Here is a 16,874-nt window from a genome sequence, read left to right on the forward strand (position 1 = left end):
CCAATTAAAATGGCTGTGATCGAAAGGAAAAAAAAATACAAAAAGAAAAAAAATAATAACAGGTGAATGAGAGTGGGGAAAAGGGAGAATGCTCTCATACACTCTTGGTAGAAATTTAAAGTAGTACAGCCACTTTGGAGAACAGTATGGAGGTTCCTCAGAAAACTAAAAATAAAACTACTCTATGACTCAGCAATTTTACTGCTGGGTATATATCCAAAAGAAAGGAAATCAGTATATTGGAGAGACATCTGCATGCTCATGTTTATTGTAGCACTAGTCACAATAGCCAAAATACGGAATCAACCTTCATGTCTATCAATGGATGAACTGATACAGAAAATGTTGTATATATATACACAATGGAATGCTATTCAGCTGTAAAAAAAGAATACGATTCTGTCATTTGCAGCAACATGGATAGAACTGGGAGTCATTATGTTAAACAAAATTAGCCTGGCACAGGAAGACAAATATTGCATGTTTTCACTCATATGTGGGAGCTAAAAAAGTGGATCTCATGAAAGTAGAGATGAGAAGAATGGTTACCAGGGGAAAGGGTAGAGAGGAGGGGCGATGAAGAGAAGTTGGTTAATAGGTATAAAAATACAGTTAGAAAGAAGAAATAAATTCAGTATTCAGTAGTATAGTAGGGAGATTAATGGTTAAAAATTTATTTTATATTTAAAAATAGTTAGAAGAGAAAGATTGCAATGTCTCAACAGGAAGAAAAGAGATGGCAGGTATCCCAATTACCCTGATTTGATCATTATACATTATATACACAAAATATCACATGTACCTCAAAGATATATACAATTGTTATACACCAATTAAAAACAAGTAAAAAAACTAATAGATACTTGAAAATATGTAATCAAACTAATAAAGACAAAGCAATGTATTCATTTATACATTATTTTGGAGAAGCAGTAATTTATGAATCTAAATATAACCTTTGATAACTACCACTTAGATATGAAATTTTGCAATTAAAAATTTAATTTTTATTTTCTTTTTAAAGAAATAATACTTAGCATGTAATGCCTATCATAGATTTTATGTTCTGTGTGTTTTACAAAAGTAGGTCTCAATAAATAATTATAAAATGCTTTTGAGTCACTCCCATTACTTAAGAAATACTGCATAGCCTAAATAAAGAATGTTACACTTCAATGGGCATACTATTTTAATTAGACAGTTCTACAAAATTGTGTTCTGGCAGTTTATAAATTATATAAGCAAATGCAGATCCAACTGGCATGCATTATTCAAGAACAAATATTCAGAAATATGAGTGGGGAAAAAAGAATGAACTATGACCTCTCTCCCTCTCTCTCTCTAAGATAGCATAGTAAATGTAGAAAAAAGGGGGAAATATTATTTATTTATTTTCAGTAACAGTCCAAGTATGAGGAAATATAGTTCAAATCTTTGATTCAGTCTAAAGTAGAATCATAAAGTGTCTTAGTCCATTCTGGCTACTATAACAAAATACCGTAAACTGGGTGGCTTGGAAACACCACAGATTGATTTATTTCTCACAGTTCTGGAGGCTGGGAAGTCCAAGATCAAAGTGCTAGCAGAGTCGTGGTCTGGTGAGGGCCTTCTCTCTGGTTCATAGATGGCACTGTCTAACTCTGTCTTTATATGGTAGAAGGGGCAAGGCAGCTTTCTAGGGCACCTTCTGTAATGGCACCAACTCCCATTAATGAGGGCTTCACCATCTAACTACTAATTACACCCCCTGCAAAACTCTCACCTCCCAACACCACAACACTGGTGATTAAATTCCAACATATGGGTTTTGGAGGCACACAAACATTTAACTCTAGCATGGAATAAGCAAATATGTTTCCTAAGAAGACTGAAATAATGTGAGAAAGCCATTGATCTCAATCATCTGAAGCCTAAACTGACAGCAGGGAAGGGACACATTTCCTTCATGTAATGACTGGGAAGTTGACTGAAATTCAGTTTTTTTGTCCAGCCCAGCTCCTGGACATTAGAATAGTGCTTTTTATAAGATCTTCATCCCCACTTCCTTGCCCCAGGAATTGCTGATCAGTAGATTCACAATAGGACTATATCTAGACTCACTTGACATTTGTTTTCTACACTCCTCTAGGTAGTTTTTCCAACTTCCAGTTTCCAAGGATTTTCACTCACACCCTTTTGCTCCCTTATAAATATATGGATTATTTTTCTGCCTTTTGTTCTCCCATGTTAGGATGGACAGACTCTTAGAGAGGAGCATAACCACGCATTAGAATAAAGCCCAAATCCATTAGTAATTTAAAACAAGTATTTATTTTTCATTAAAGATAAAGAAAACTTTGTTTTAAGAAAATTGATTCTCATGCTTAGCTCAAGTCTTTTTTTTTTTTTTTTTTTTTTTTTTTTTTTTTTTTTGAGACGGAGTCTCGCTGTGTCGCCCAGGCTGGAGTGAGTGGCGCGATCTCGGCTCACTGCAAGCTCCGCCTCCCGGATTCCCGCCATTCTCCTGCCTCAGCCTCCCGAGTAGCTGGGACTACAGGCGCCCGCCACTGCGCCCAGCTAGTTTTTTGTATTTTTTAGTAGAGACGGGGTTTCACGGTGTTAGCCAGGAGGGTCTCGATCTCCTGACCTCGTGATCCGCCCGCCTCGGCCTCCCAAAGTGCTGGGATTACAGGCTTGAGCCACCGCGCCCGGCCTAGCTCAAGTCTTTTTTTTTTTTTTTGAGACGGAGTCTCGCTCTGTCGCTCAGGCTGGCATACTTCCTTCCCAGAATAACATGAAGTATCTATTTTTTCCTAGCTCAAGTCTTAACAGGAAAAAATAGATACTTCATGTTATTCTGGGAAGGAAGTATGCCCTCAAAGTTGAGACTGAATGGCTCCTTCTAGTGGAATACAAAGGAAACTGGAACTTTTATATGAAACACACGTTGAAGTGTTATATATTATCAGGAGAAAGTCAGAATTCACTCAATTTACTTTAAAATTGTTGCTTCATTCTATTTTTTCCTTTTTTTTATCTTTTTCCTTTCTATTTCACATTTTCATAATGTATGTCCACAAAGCAGTTTAGAAAAATTATTGAGATTCTAGGTGAAAAGGAAAAATACACAATTAAGCACAATTAAGCAAGAGCATCTATCGATACACTTTCCTTCAAAAAGCTGAAAAATATTGAGTTTTTGAAAGGCCATTATAAAATATCCTAATGCTCATTAAAGCATAGAGGCAGTAAACACAAACTGAAAGGATACTAGAATGGAGATATTCTATTTTTATGACTTAGTTAAATCTCTCAGTTTCTTTAGTCCTCAGCTTCTCCACTTGAAAATCAAATAACTATAATAGAAAAGAATACAGTGCTAATCATCTACGAGCCTACCCCATTCCCAGCTTATTCTCATCCTTAATCATTATAACAGTCTGATAGTATATAAAATCCCTCCTATTTATTGACTCTAGACAACTAAAACACTGCACTGATGAGATTCACACCTGATCCCTTTACCCAGCCAATTACACATGAGCTTACAGTTGGACAGATTTTCTTAATGTCAGATAATCCCATACTAGGTATTCCATAGCAACGATGAAGCAAGAAATAACATTCATATATCCATATATAAAAATGAACTTGCCTGAATTATATGCATAGGACAAAATGCGCACCATTAGTTTTCTGCTTTCTTCTTCTGCTCTATCAGACCTGCTCCTTCTTTGTTCTTATAAATGCATAGATGATTGTAATAAGGCTAGATTTTAGTATTGCAGTGGTATGTACATTTTGAAGGAGGACAGATGTGAAACTCTAACCTTGACATTTCAAACATCAGCTATCTGTAAAGGAAATCCCAGGAGAATCATTCTTTGGGAGCTCTGGAATTATTCAATGACAATTCTGCATCAGAGAATTCGATGTGTTAACATTCAGGCTCTGTAATGTGAATCTTGCCCAAAAAAGCGAAGGGTGTCTAAAGGCACTATGCACAAGTCCAGAGGAAATGTGAGTAGAAAGAACACACTTGTGTAAAATACAGAGAAAAAAGCAGTCCTACAAGATGTTCAGTATGAGGCTATTTGCTAAAAAATGTTTTTAATAAAAATAAGGAAGGAAGAAAGGAAAGAAGAAAAGGAAATTGAAAACAGCAAATACAACAACCATTAAAAAAGTAGTTGAAATCATTGGCTATTTTGTTAAGATCATTCAGTCCTTTAAAAATTATGGTTATGAAAACCAAAGAGTCACCTGGGAAAATGATTAAAAGTTTAAAAGATAGCATTCAAAATTTTATGTATATTATCTAGAAAACCATCTCTAGAATATATGCAGGAATATCTGTTTCATTTTATATACTGCTATATGCCCAGCACCTTAAACGGTATCTGACATGTAGTAGATTCTCAATAAATATGTGTTGTGTGAATTTGTTGATGAATTACTTAAATATTGGAGAAAATATACAAATTAATATGATAATGGTTCTACACTGGGATGTGGAATTGTGTGTACATGTATTTAATTTCCTGATTTTCCAAACTCTTTCCTCTTTTTTCCCACCTTTTTCTCCATTATATCCCCGCTGATACGCAGTAATACGTATTTTTCGGTCTCCTTCTGCCCAAATGCATGCCACTTTATATTTACAACCTGGAAAAATGAGATCATTCTATGAAGAGGGGGACTAGAAATGAACAGAGTGTAATTTCTGAAAAACAAAAATCAAGACATGGAGCAGTATATACTTTGTGTAGCTACAGTCGTGTCTATATCCAGGGACGGCTACATAGCACAGAAATGACTCCTCTCTCTTTTAAGCATGAGCTAGTTTTTCCATTGTACATTTATTCCACAGCTAATAAAACAGAGCCATTCTTCTTGTTTTTTAATGTTCTGCCAATGGACATAGTGCTAAGAACAATCAGTATGAAATAAATTCTTGTGTTTTTCAGATAGAATTAGTCTTTTACCATGAAGTTTGGCCAAGTCAGGCAAATTAAACCTAGACACTAAAGCTTCCATTAGATATGTTACAGCACAGGCATCCTTGTAGATTCCCTGAGCAGATTGCAGTTACAGAAATCAACAAATAGTAAAACAATATGCATTAGCCTCTGATTTTAATAGTATGTGAGGTCTAGAGAAAGAACTGCACTGTGTTCAAACTCATAATTGCAGCCTGATATATAGCTCGATGCATACAATCACAGAGGTTTCTTTTCCATTTCATAATTTTCCAGTCTTCTGTCAATCCAATTTATTTATTCTAGAAATATATATATTTATGTTCAACACTTGTTAGTTGTTTGGTCTTAGGTAAGTTTCTAAATTCTTTTGACTTGGTGCCAAATGAAGGTAACGTTTGTAACTATATAATAGTAGTTAGAATTGAGTTTACATACACAAGGTTTGAAAAGTCTGACATATGATGAGACCTCAGTAAGTCTTAGCTCCTTATACTGTGCACTAGGCAGTGGGGAAGAAATTGAACATGGTGATGAAAAAGATAGGATCTAGTTCGTGGTAATTTGAAATCTAGCAGGTATGATTATTGCAAGGCAATTTCTGTGAATCTCTAGCGTTTCTGTGTGTCTTGGGAACGGAAGTATTGACAGCCTTTTGTTCTATTTTTTCAGATAAGTTTCAGGTTTGTATAGAAGACAACTTGGGAAGATAGAGAGTGTCTCCTCTGAGGGCAGAGACCAGGCTTGTTTGCTATCCATTATGAAAATAAGCAATGTTTCCCTCTGGGACAATGTTTGGGCAGGCTTGCTTGCAGCCCATTCTACAAGCCTGAGATTTCCTAAATTTGGTATTCCTCCCTGTAATCTAATGCAACCCGTTGCATGTGCAGGTGCCACGTGGCCCTCATCACATCTATTTATAGGAATTGGGACTCAGGCAACCAGTGTAAATGCTGATATTTTGGTTACTGCTATTGATGTAAGCGATAAACTGTCCTTTGTTTCTGATTCAGGAGTCTTTTGCCTTCTGTTAGCATCCATGAAACTAGGGCAAGCTAACTTGTTATCTTACAAGTAGGATAAAAATCTCAGATTATTTACAATTCTTAAAAATCATTAGGCAAGTTATTAGAAGCATAAAATTGTGTTTAAATAAAAATGCATAAATATGCATACACACTAATGCATATGGAAAAAATGGGATGGCTGAATATTATAGGAACTTTAATGGTGCAGTAGGATTTAGGAGTAGCAGTATCCTGTTAAATTATTAAATTGATCCTAAAACTTTGAGGATCAGAAGCAAACGTAAAAATCACCTAATCGGAACAACCAGTCAATTTTGAGAGGCCAGGCTGGTCTTGCCTCCAATTTTTCTTCATCGTATACTAGAATAACGGGCACATATTTTGTACTCAATGAAGATACGTATTTTGAGAAATGTAAAAATAAATTTAAGGAAGCATTTACTGAATAAGTGTATCCTTTTTACTGCTCAATAATTTCCATAATAGAATAGGTGCTTCTGCACGGGAAATCCAGTTCATTGATGAATATCTGTCCCAGAAAATTCTTCCTTACTATACGATTCAAGGTAGGAGAATATGCTGTGATAAAATAAAAATCACAAAATATTAGTGATGGCATTACATAATAAAAATTTTATTCTCCTTCATATCACCATTTGAAATGTGTAAAATGCCTGCCTTTCTGGTGGCTTTTCCCTTCAAATCGTGTCTCAGGAATTGGGGTTTTTCTATAATGTTGCTCCATCCAGAAGTAAAATGAAAACGGCAATGTTTTCTCTGCCATACTTAATTTGAACTAAAGTTAGATTTCTTAAATTTAATTCACCAATTCTAATTCATTCTGCTCTTGGAACAAGCAATAACTATAGCAAAAGCTTACTTACTTTTCCCCGTAAATATGATAGATGTTTAAATATTTATTTCCTCTTAGTCTATTTTTTCTAGGCTAAATAATCATACTTCATATAATCAGACCTCACAGGAGATCATTCCCAGACACCTTTCCATTTTGATTCTTTTCCTAAGACCATCCGTTAGGTTGACAATGACATTTAAAGAGTGGTACTATGAACTGAATTCAGTAACTAAGATATTCTCAGATGAACAAATTAGATGAGCCTAAGTTTCCACGGTTTAAACTCTAGAAAGTCCAGTGCTCTAGAGGTTCATATATCTCATGAGAATTACAGGTCACCAGAAAGGACAATATTTATATTTTTAAATATTAAGCAATGCTTGCCATTCCATTTTACCCTGTTACCTCTCCTCCATTTAGGTCACCAGACAGACTTGAAGCAGGCGTTGCCTTAAGGGGAAGTGGCAGCTATGGAAACTGAAAAACAAAACCATCCAAATCCTGACTTTTAAGCTTTAAAATAAAAGCCACATAAAAATACCCGAAGATCTAGTTTTTCTTGCCTTTGAAGAGATAAGAACTCTCTGGGCTAAAAGAAATAGGGAAGAGTTGTACAGAAAACAAAAGAGTAGAGAATTGGTGAAAACATATGAGAGGGGGCACCTTTGGCCTGTCCACTCCTCTCCTGTCCCCACCCTTGCAGTTGGATCCTAAAAGGGAAGAGGAGAAACAGAAGTTGATCGTAAGTGGAATTTGAAAGGATGGAATGCCTGTGCCTCTGCTCCCTGCCTAGCATACCAAGAGGCAGCAATCTCCCAAGAATGTCACCAAGGAAAGGGGAAAGAGTAGAGATGGCTACGTGGGGTGTCAGGACTAAGAACCTGAGGCAACCACAGCGTCTCCTCCATACCATGTCCTCACATATGCACTCCCCTACCCCACCAAATAGCCTAATAACATTTCAGGCAGAAGAAGAAGGGAAACATCTGAAATGTCTAGTTTAACCTCAAACCATTGTGTTTATCCAGAAAATGTCAAGAAAATCTTAGAGTGACATGGTTTCCTTGTGCTTGACTAAATCACCTTTTCTACCTTCATGAAGACTGGAAATTGTATTGGGAAAACATTGTGTCTTAGAAAAATAGACCGTCAATCCTTCAGCATTTCCTGAACACAACTTAAGAATGCTCTGACAACTGCAGATGCTTGTCTCTGGAATGGAAAAGGCCTCACTATGTCTCAAAGGTGAGACAGTTAAAGTGGATCTGGATTTACAAGATCAAGGTTTAAATTACTACCTCTATGTATTTGTCCCTATGATCATTTCTCTCTTAGCAACGGTTTACCATTAAAAACATGTACATATTCTGAATTTCTCAAAGGCAGAATAAGGATTTTACATGAGGTAAGTGCCTGGGAAAGGGTTTTATAGATTTACATTGCCATAAATATGTCATAATTAGTCTATTTTTTAAGGTGGCTATGGTCTAAAAATTAGGCTAAAAGGTAATATAAGTGATGTGATGTTACATTTTGATGTTGGGTATAGAGAAGACACGTTAGTTCAGTGAATATCCAATTTTAATGTGCTTGAAAGATCTTATCAAAATGCAGATTCAGATTCAGCAGATTTGGGTTGGGACCCTGAGATGATTCGTTTCTTTTTTCTTTCTTTCTTTTTTTTTTTTTTTTTTGAGATGGAGTCTTGCTCTGTCGCCCAGGCTGGAGTGCAGTGGCCGGATCTCGGCTCACTGCAAGCTCCGCCTCCCGGGTTCTCGCCATTCTCCTGCCTCAGCCTCCCGAGTAGCTGGGACTACAAGCGCCGCCACCACGCCCGGCTAGTTTTCTTGTATTTTTTAGCAGAGACGGGGTTTCACCGTATTAGCCAGGATGGTCTCGATCTCCTGACCTCGTGATCCACCCGTCTCGGCCTCCCAAAGTGCTGGGATTACAGGCTTGAGCCACCGCGCCTGGCCGAGATGATTCGTTTCTAACTCAGATAATAACAATCCTGCTGGACCATAGACCACACCTTGAGTAGCAACATTCTAGTTAATGACTAATTTTTGCACATTTTCTGAGCTTAAAAGTAACAATTAATATTCAGCATCATATCTCACATTGTCCAAGAACAGCTCCCACATTTCTTTATCTCTCCCATTTGTTCACATTGAGTTCCTCATATTCTCACCATACCTGAAGTTGATGATGCCATGACCTGATTACCAAATGCTCTGAAATTTCTTTTAGGTTTTCTTTTCAAATTGTTATTATCTATACAGAACATGGTGTGCTCTCAAGGGAAATATAAACAAGCAGTTCAGTCTTTGAGAATTTGTGAGATTTAATCTCACAAAGTTGGCAGCAGGTATGCCATTATTTCAGTTACTCACTTTTAAGAAAGAATAAAATTTATATTTGGATTCTACAAATAAGAGAACTAGGCAAGTATTATATTGAGGCATTAGGTGTTGTTTTATTTTAGTTGGTTTGTTTACTTTCCTGTCCCTGTCCCCTTGAGATTCGAAGAAGGTGGCATATGTAGGGGACAGGTTATTATCACCCGCAGTTTTTCCTTTTAGTGAAGATCATTGTTATCTAGAGTACAGAACATCATCTTAGATTTCAGAGATGATGTTATCTACCCAGTTTCTAAGAACAAACTGTAGACAAGAGACTATGACTTTTTATAGTAGAATGGGTAAAATGATCTAGACCTGGCAAAATTACACGTCAGGTTTCTTCAACACCCTCACCTTTGAGAGATAGTATGCACACTGGTTAAGGGCTAAACTGTGGAAACAGGCTGCCTGGCTGCATAACGTTGAGAAAATCATTTAACCACTTAGTGCCTCAATTTTCTAATCTGTATGATGGGAAAAATTATTGTTCTTACCTCATGAGGTTGTTGTGAAGAATAATTGAGTTAGTATGTGTAAAGCACTTAAGACCTGCCTACAATATTGTAGGCACTCTAAAGGTTAACTATTATCATCATTATTACTATTGATTGCTATTATTGCTGTTACTTATTCCTTTATATTCATCAAGTTTATGTTATGGCTACATAATTTCAAGAAGTCTGCCCCTTACTATACCACCAAGATGAACTTGATTTTGCAAGGCCTCAAGATACAAACATATGAAGATGAGCTGCTAATGCTGATATTTATAGTTACTGAAGGTGATACATAGCTTCTGAAATAATTTATTTTATATTTTTCAGTTTTATTATAATTATATTATACTAAAGAAACTGCTGTAGTTAGAATTCTTAGAAAGTAAAAAAAAAACTTCAAAAGTATTGTCCATCACATTCAACATTTTGACATTATTCTGTAGATACTTTTTTTCAAAACAGACACCTACTTGAAGACATAATTTATTCATAAAAGTAAATTAGGCAACTAAGCTAAAAGATAATGCAACGTGTATTTCTTATATAATGTTCACATAAAAATTCTTAGCATCTCAGTTCTTCTTATTTGGTGTTGAAAGAGACCAAAGCAAGAACATCTGTAGATTGACAATGCCACAGTATTCACAGATCACAGGTATAATTGCTAAATTCAAATTAAATTCAGCAGATAGAAACTTTGTGTCTACCTTTTGTGCTGTGTGAGTCATCCAAGAGGTATCCAACTCTGCCTTTTCCTTTAAGGAATTTGTCTTCTCATTAGGGAGACAATTATGATAATGGAAATGATTGGAGCAAAATAAGGAGCAACAATAATAATTACATACAATCAAGTCTCCAAATATAAGATGCAGGCAACACAAATTATAACAGTATAGGGAAGTCAATTTTCAAATGTTAAGTGCACTTCCAAAAGGAGGTACTACTTATAATGGGCTTTGGAAGTAGATAGGATTTTGAATATATTCTCCAGGAATCAAAATCCACAGGGACAATAATGTGAAGACATCCTCTCCAGTGACCTATTTCTACAAGGAGAATGAATTGGGCAGTTGGGATGCAACTAAGTTACTTTTAGGATGTGAAAATACATGCATACCTCATTTTTGGATCAAACACAAAACTGACAATCTGGAAACAGCAACAACAGAGCAGAAAATTTTTGTTTTTCATAACAGTACTTTTTTTTCTATAAAAGTTATTGGCCTTCAAAGTGGTTCAGAAAAGTTTTCCTTAAATACAAAGCCTCTTTTGTGCTTCTTAAACATAAATTACTTGAAAGAATTGTGAGTTTCTCTTAACATTCTCAGCTGACACCTCTCATACAAAGTGAGAGCACATCTCATAGTCTTACCTTGTGCTGGGATTTCATGTGGGATAGCTTTTCCTGGGATAGCTTTTCCTCCCTGCTTTCTCGCTTCTGAATGATGGCAACATTGCCTTTGGCTTTGTTTCTTCCAAAGTTTATTTTTTCTTTTCTCTTTTTACATTTTTAATTTTAAAATATTTAAATCAAATTATAAAAATAATGTATTGAAAATGAGATATAAATGCAAACCAGATACTTCTGGCTGCTGTGATTTATTCGTCCAATTGGTCTTTGTCTGTGGCTACTTAGCCTGGTGGGTTAGAACACAGTGCTAATGATGCCAAGATCAAGGGTTTAATCCCCCTGGCCTACTTCACTTTATTCCATTCCATGGACAGAACTGTACTCATACCCAGGCCAGATTTCGTGTGAACATATTCCTTTGGTCAGAGGCTGAGAGAGACAATGTAGTTACATTAGCCCAGATCTGTCATCACTATGAGGAAAGCTAGCAAAGAAACAAACAACAAACTCAAAGTATGCATTGAACTCAAGGTCTGTCATTTGTGATGACAGATAACCCTATTATACAGTTAAGTACATATTCTTTGCTAATATTTAAAAAATAATTAACATTTTAACAGCACATAGTTAAATGATGAGTTGATATTATCTGAATATTTCTCAGACTAACCTGTACTTTTTAAAATTTCATTTTAATTGACAAATAATAATGGTATACACTTAAGGGTGTACAATGTGATGTTATGATATATTGTAGAATATAGAATATGTATATATTTTGGAATGATTAAATCAGGTTAATTAACATATCTATCACCTCACTCTGCTGATAGATCCTAAATAGTGTCTTGACATCTTTTAATCTCACCTCACGATTTATCATCTTGAATTCCTCTATGCTTAAGTATCTATAAAATATACTAATAATATAGTATCATACACATATATTTGCATATGTGTGTGTATGCCTTCTAGTGAAATCCTGTAACTCCAGCCAAATTCATTAAAAAAATGAAAATTTTTTAATGAAATTATGAGAACAAAAACACTTAACAGAAAGAGTGTGCTGACTCTTTCAGGAGTGTGTGCTAATGGTAGATAGAGGTGCTAAGAGAGGGTCCTGGCCAACCCTGGCTGGGCTCCCAGCGAATGAGAATCTTGTGTGAAGCAGGTGCTACTATTTGCTATGTGTCTCTGCTGAGTCAACCAGAAATATTTAAAGTCTCATTTTTCATTAAATAAATCAAACCATGAAGATTGAAAGTAGCCCATCATTAATTGTTACAGTTGAAAACCCAGCCTCAGAATCTTTATATCAGGTGTACTCTAATCTAAAAACCTTATAAGAGTCATTAATAAGAGAAGGGAGTATTTCACTAGATGTTGTAAACTCATCAGGAAAAAAAATATACTACCTTGAATTAGAGTACATATAAAATCTCTTCAAGAAGTACTACCTAATGCTGAGAAAAGGGTACAGGACCAAATACTAAGACACTCAGTGTTTAAAGTTTAGGTAGAGGAGGCTGTAGCAGAGCAAACAGGAAGAACAGCCAAAGTATAAAGAAATAGATGCAGACAGGAGGATATCATGAAAGGATGTAATTTAAAGAAGGGATTAATTCACAATGGCAAAGTTTATAAAGCATCAATTAGGATGAGGTTTTAACAGTTAACTTTGAATTGGACAACATGGTCAGTACTACTGACCTTAATATATGTTGGTGGGGTGATGGAGACAAATAGAGAACAGAGATGGAGAAAGTGGATACAACTGAATTGGAGAGATTTGAGAATGGTGGACAAGACAGGAAGCAATAGTTACAAGATGACATGGGTAAGCACATTTAGAGAAACAGTAAAGTTGCAGTGCCATTGAGGAGGGCAGGTGATCCTGAATGACAACTGATTAAAATGATCTTCATTCTTACATGCAAGTATTGACCTCCTGTTTTTACTTCTATCCCACTGGCACAATTGATACCATTCTTAGATCCAGGAAACTAGAGTCCCTCCCTGGCCCTGAGTTTTACAGTACCCCTCCCTAGCCCTCTTCCTGCGGTGCCTTTCTCCATAGGAAATTGTAGGGCAAAGGGGAATTGCTCACCAAAACCTCTTCCAGCATCTCCTTCCCCATCTTACCACTGTATTTGGGTTCTATTGTTACTGTCATCAATTATCACAAACTTAGTGGCTTTAAATAAGGTAAATTTATTATCTTATGGTTCTGGACATCAGAAGTACAAAAACAGGGCTGACTTGTGTCAGCAGGGCTGTGTTCTTTCTGGAGACTTTAGAAAAACCCATTTTCTCTCCTTTTTCAGCTTCTGAAGGCTGTCTGCATTCCTTGGATCATGATTCGAATCCCTTCCATTTTCAAAACTAGCAATGGCCTGCAAAGTCGTTTTTCTTTCTTTGCATCAATATGGGAGACTCCTCTGTCCCTTGCCTCCCTTATATGAGGAGTCCCACCTCATAATGATTACATTGGGCCCATTCAGAGAATCAGGCTTATCTTCTTAAAATCCTCTCATTAGCAAGCCTTAATTCCATCTGCAATCTTGACTCCCCTTTTCTAAGTAACAGAACATTCAAGAGTTCCAGGAATTAGAATGTGGACATCTTTAGGGAGGGGCATAATTCTGCCTAGAACAACTATGTTTCTTTACTCAAGACCTGACAATTTCCTGCACAGATGACGCAGGCCCATTTCCTCAGAGCCATGGTTCCTAGAGCAGGTTGCATTATCAGTGGGCTCAGCTTAGGGTAAAGGGCTGGTCAAAACTCAACTGTTCGGTAGCAGGGGGCAGGTAGAGCAGATTTAAATACTTAGTTTGAGATGTCTACATGCATGTACTGCAGGGTCCAGGGAGTTCTCTTACATTGGGATCCCAAGTTAAAGGCAGGCGTGGCTGTCACCACTCAAAAAATAAGCTGCCCCCCACTTTTTACCCTATCTTATTCCAAAATATATTAGGAAAACCCACTTCAAGTTATCCCTCCAAATAAAACTAGATGTGGGGGGTGGTCCACCTCACTAAACTCTAGCTGGAAAATTTGGAAACAAGCATTTTGAGAAATTTGGTGGTGGGGGAAAAATGTAGTGACCGTAAACCCATTCAGAAGATTTGGGAATGTTTCAGGGCAAACTTTGAGGAACTTTAGCTCAGAACTATATAAAATTGAATTCCATACCATTGCTGCTTTTTCCAAGTAATTGTGACACACTTACATAGTAGAGATGACAATGAGTACACCAGTGGCCAGACCACATTCTCTGATCTGACTGACTCACTCTTGCTAAATGCAATTGGCCTGCATCCCCACCCCATTCACATACTGCTCTTCTTCAACTCCAAGTTGACCCAAGGAGGATCTGATCAAAAACTTCTTCCTTCATGTATGTCTGTGTGCATGTGTGTGTGTGTGTATGCATACGTAAATATCTAGGAATATGTACACACATGTATAATGCATGTGTGCATATACATATGCATATGTATTTGTTTATATATCTTTATTATGCAATTATGGAAAGAGAACTAAATCAAGAGTCAAAAGAAATGAGACTTTGGTTTTAGTTCTGCCACTGGTTCTCTAGAAGACATCAATCAGATCATATATTTACTTATTTATGAAAAAGGATGTTTTAAACTTGATGATCCTTTTTATTATTTTCCATTCTAAAACCCTAAATAGCTACCCAGGGGAAGTCAGGTACATCTGCTTTCTTACTAGAACTCAAATGTAGATTTCCCTAACATTAATTATCAGAATTTTTATTAATGACCTCACTAAGACTGCAGCCTTTGACAAACTATTTTCTTCCTCTGTCCATTTCTCTAGATTCTAAGGCTAGGTAGAATTAATCTTTACTCTCTTATTTTCTTCCAGCAGTACAATATAGAAACAAAGAGAGGTATCAAAAAAGATACTGCATTGTAGGAAGATTTTGCCAAACACCTACAGACTTTTGTGTCCATGAGTTATTAGTACCAAATAACTTTTTTTGTCATAAAATAAATATTTGCAACACGAGAGGCCATATGGAGCATTGAAGATGCAGCAATGAGGGGTATGGACATGTTGAATCAAGTTCTGACCTTATTTTATCATTCAGAAAACATATAGAATGTCTCCTAATTGTTAGATATGGAGATGAACAAGATATAAATAATCTCTGTCAAAGTCCAGCTAAATACACAGATACTGAACTCATAATTGCACAAGAAAATCAACTACAGATATAAGTTATTTGAAAAAAGTTGGAGACATTAAACATTTGACCAGCAGGTGTGGCTCTGATAAGCGACTGTCCTCACAAACTTCCTCTGGACTAATTCAGTCACTTTATATTCTAAGTCCTTTTTTTTTTTTTTTTTTTTAACATCTTAAGGATTTTCTCAATCTAACATACAGTAGAAAGCCTAAAACAGAGTTTGAAATCATATTCTACATTACAGCCTTCACTGATTTCATGTGTGCTCAGATCCCCCCAAGAATTTGTAAGTTATTCTAATAGTTTTGTTTCTCCTCCTATTACATGCTTTACTTATTCAAAGAATGTTTACTAAGCCAGACACAATATGATTGAAATTTAGAGATAAAAGTCAGTCTCTCCTCTCAAGCAGCCATGATGATATTGGGGAGACAAGCAAATAAGCAACTTCAAATCAAGTAGTTAACTATTAGTATGATGGGAGCAGATTTCTTAGAAGTAGGAGAGCTGGTGAAAATAGGGGCATTAAAGCTGATCCTCAGCGAATGTTTTGGAGGACAATTACATGAAGAGCAAGAAGGAGTTAACAAGTGAAGAGGGTGGGGGATCTGTGGGTGCACATATGTAAAATGACATGCTGGTAGAAAGTACCACAGCTTCGCAGAATGCAGATCTCAGTTCGGATAGCTGGTAAACATTCGCAGGAGGTAGTGACATAGGCAGGGATCAGAATCTGAAGGTTAAAGAGTTGTTTCTACAGACTGAGGGATGTGACTGTGAAATTTTTAGAAGAAGAATGAATCATCATTGCACAGTTGGATCTGCAGTGTCATTAAAGAGCAGTAGTACCAACTATGCAGAACAGGAAGAGGGTTCGTCCTAGGGCCCGGAAATCACTCAGGGTCTCTTGCAGGAGTCTGAGTGAGAGATGCCGAGTGAACTAACGATTATAGCAACAGAGATAAGGAGAGAGTCAGTAGAAATGGAAAATTGAGGGTCAACTTGACTCCAAGACCAGGTGTGGGGACTGTGAGGAGAAGAAAGGAGTGCCAGAAGATTCCCACGTTTCCAGCTAGGACAACTGGTAGTGAGGGAGTTTCAGTAGAGATGAAGATTAAACAAGAGGATCAAACTGGGGACATGAGACGATCAGGAGTATTAGGATTGAGGTCCTTATGTAACACCTATGTGGACCTGCCTAGAAAGAACTGAATACTGGAACACAGGAAAGGGATCTAATCAAAGGATATCAATTTGGGAAAAGACAATAATAAACATTTAAAGTAAATTATGAAACATATCATTGCTGGAAATACTGTTGCACTACAAAGAGCACAATTTAAAGTGCAAAAACTATGCAAACCCTTAATAAATATGCTTTTAATTTTCAGTGGATAAAATGAGTGCATAAAAGCTGTTATGGTGGAGTGAAAAGTTCCTATCCAATTTTTATAGTGTGAGTGTGTGTGTGTATGCTTGTGTGTTTATACATGTGTATGTATCTGTGTAGCTAGACATGCACACAGACACTTAGGTAAACATTAACAATATATGAGAACTATA

This window comes from Trachypithecus francoisi, unplaced genomic scaffold (assembly GCF_009764315.1).
Source record: "Trachypithecus francoisi isolate TF-2019V2 unplaced genomic scaffold, Tfra_2.0 Lachesis_group0, whole genome shotgun sequence".
Classification (NCBI taxonomy): domain Eukaryota; kingdom Metazoa; phylum Chordata; class Mammalia; order Primates; family Cercopithecidae; genus Trachypithecus; species Trachypithecus francoisi.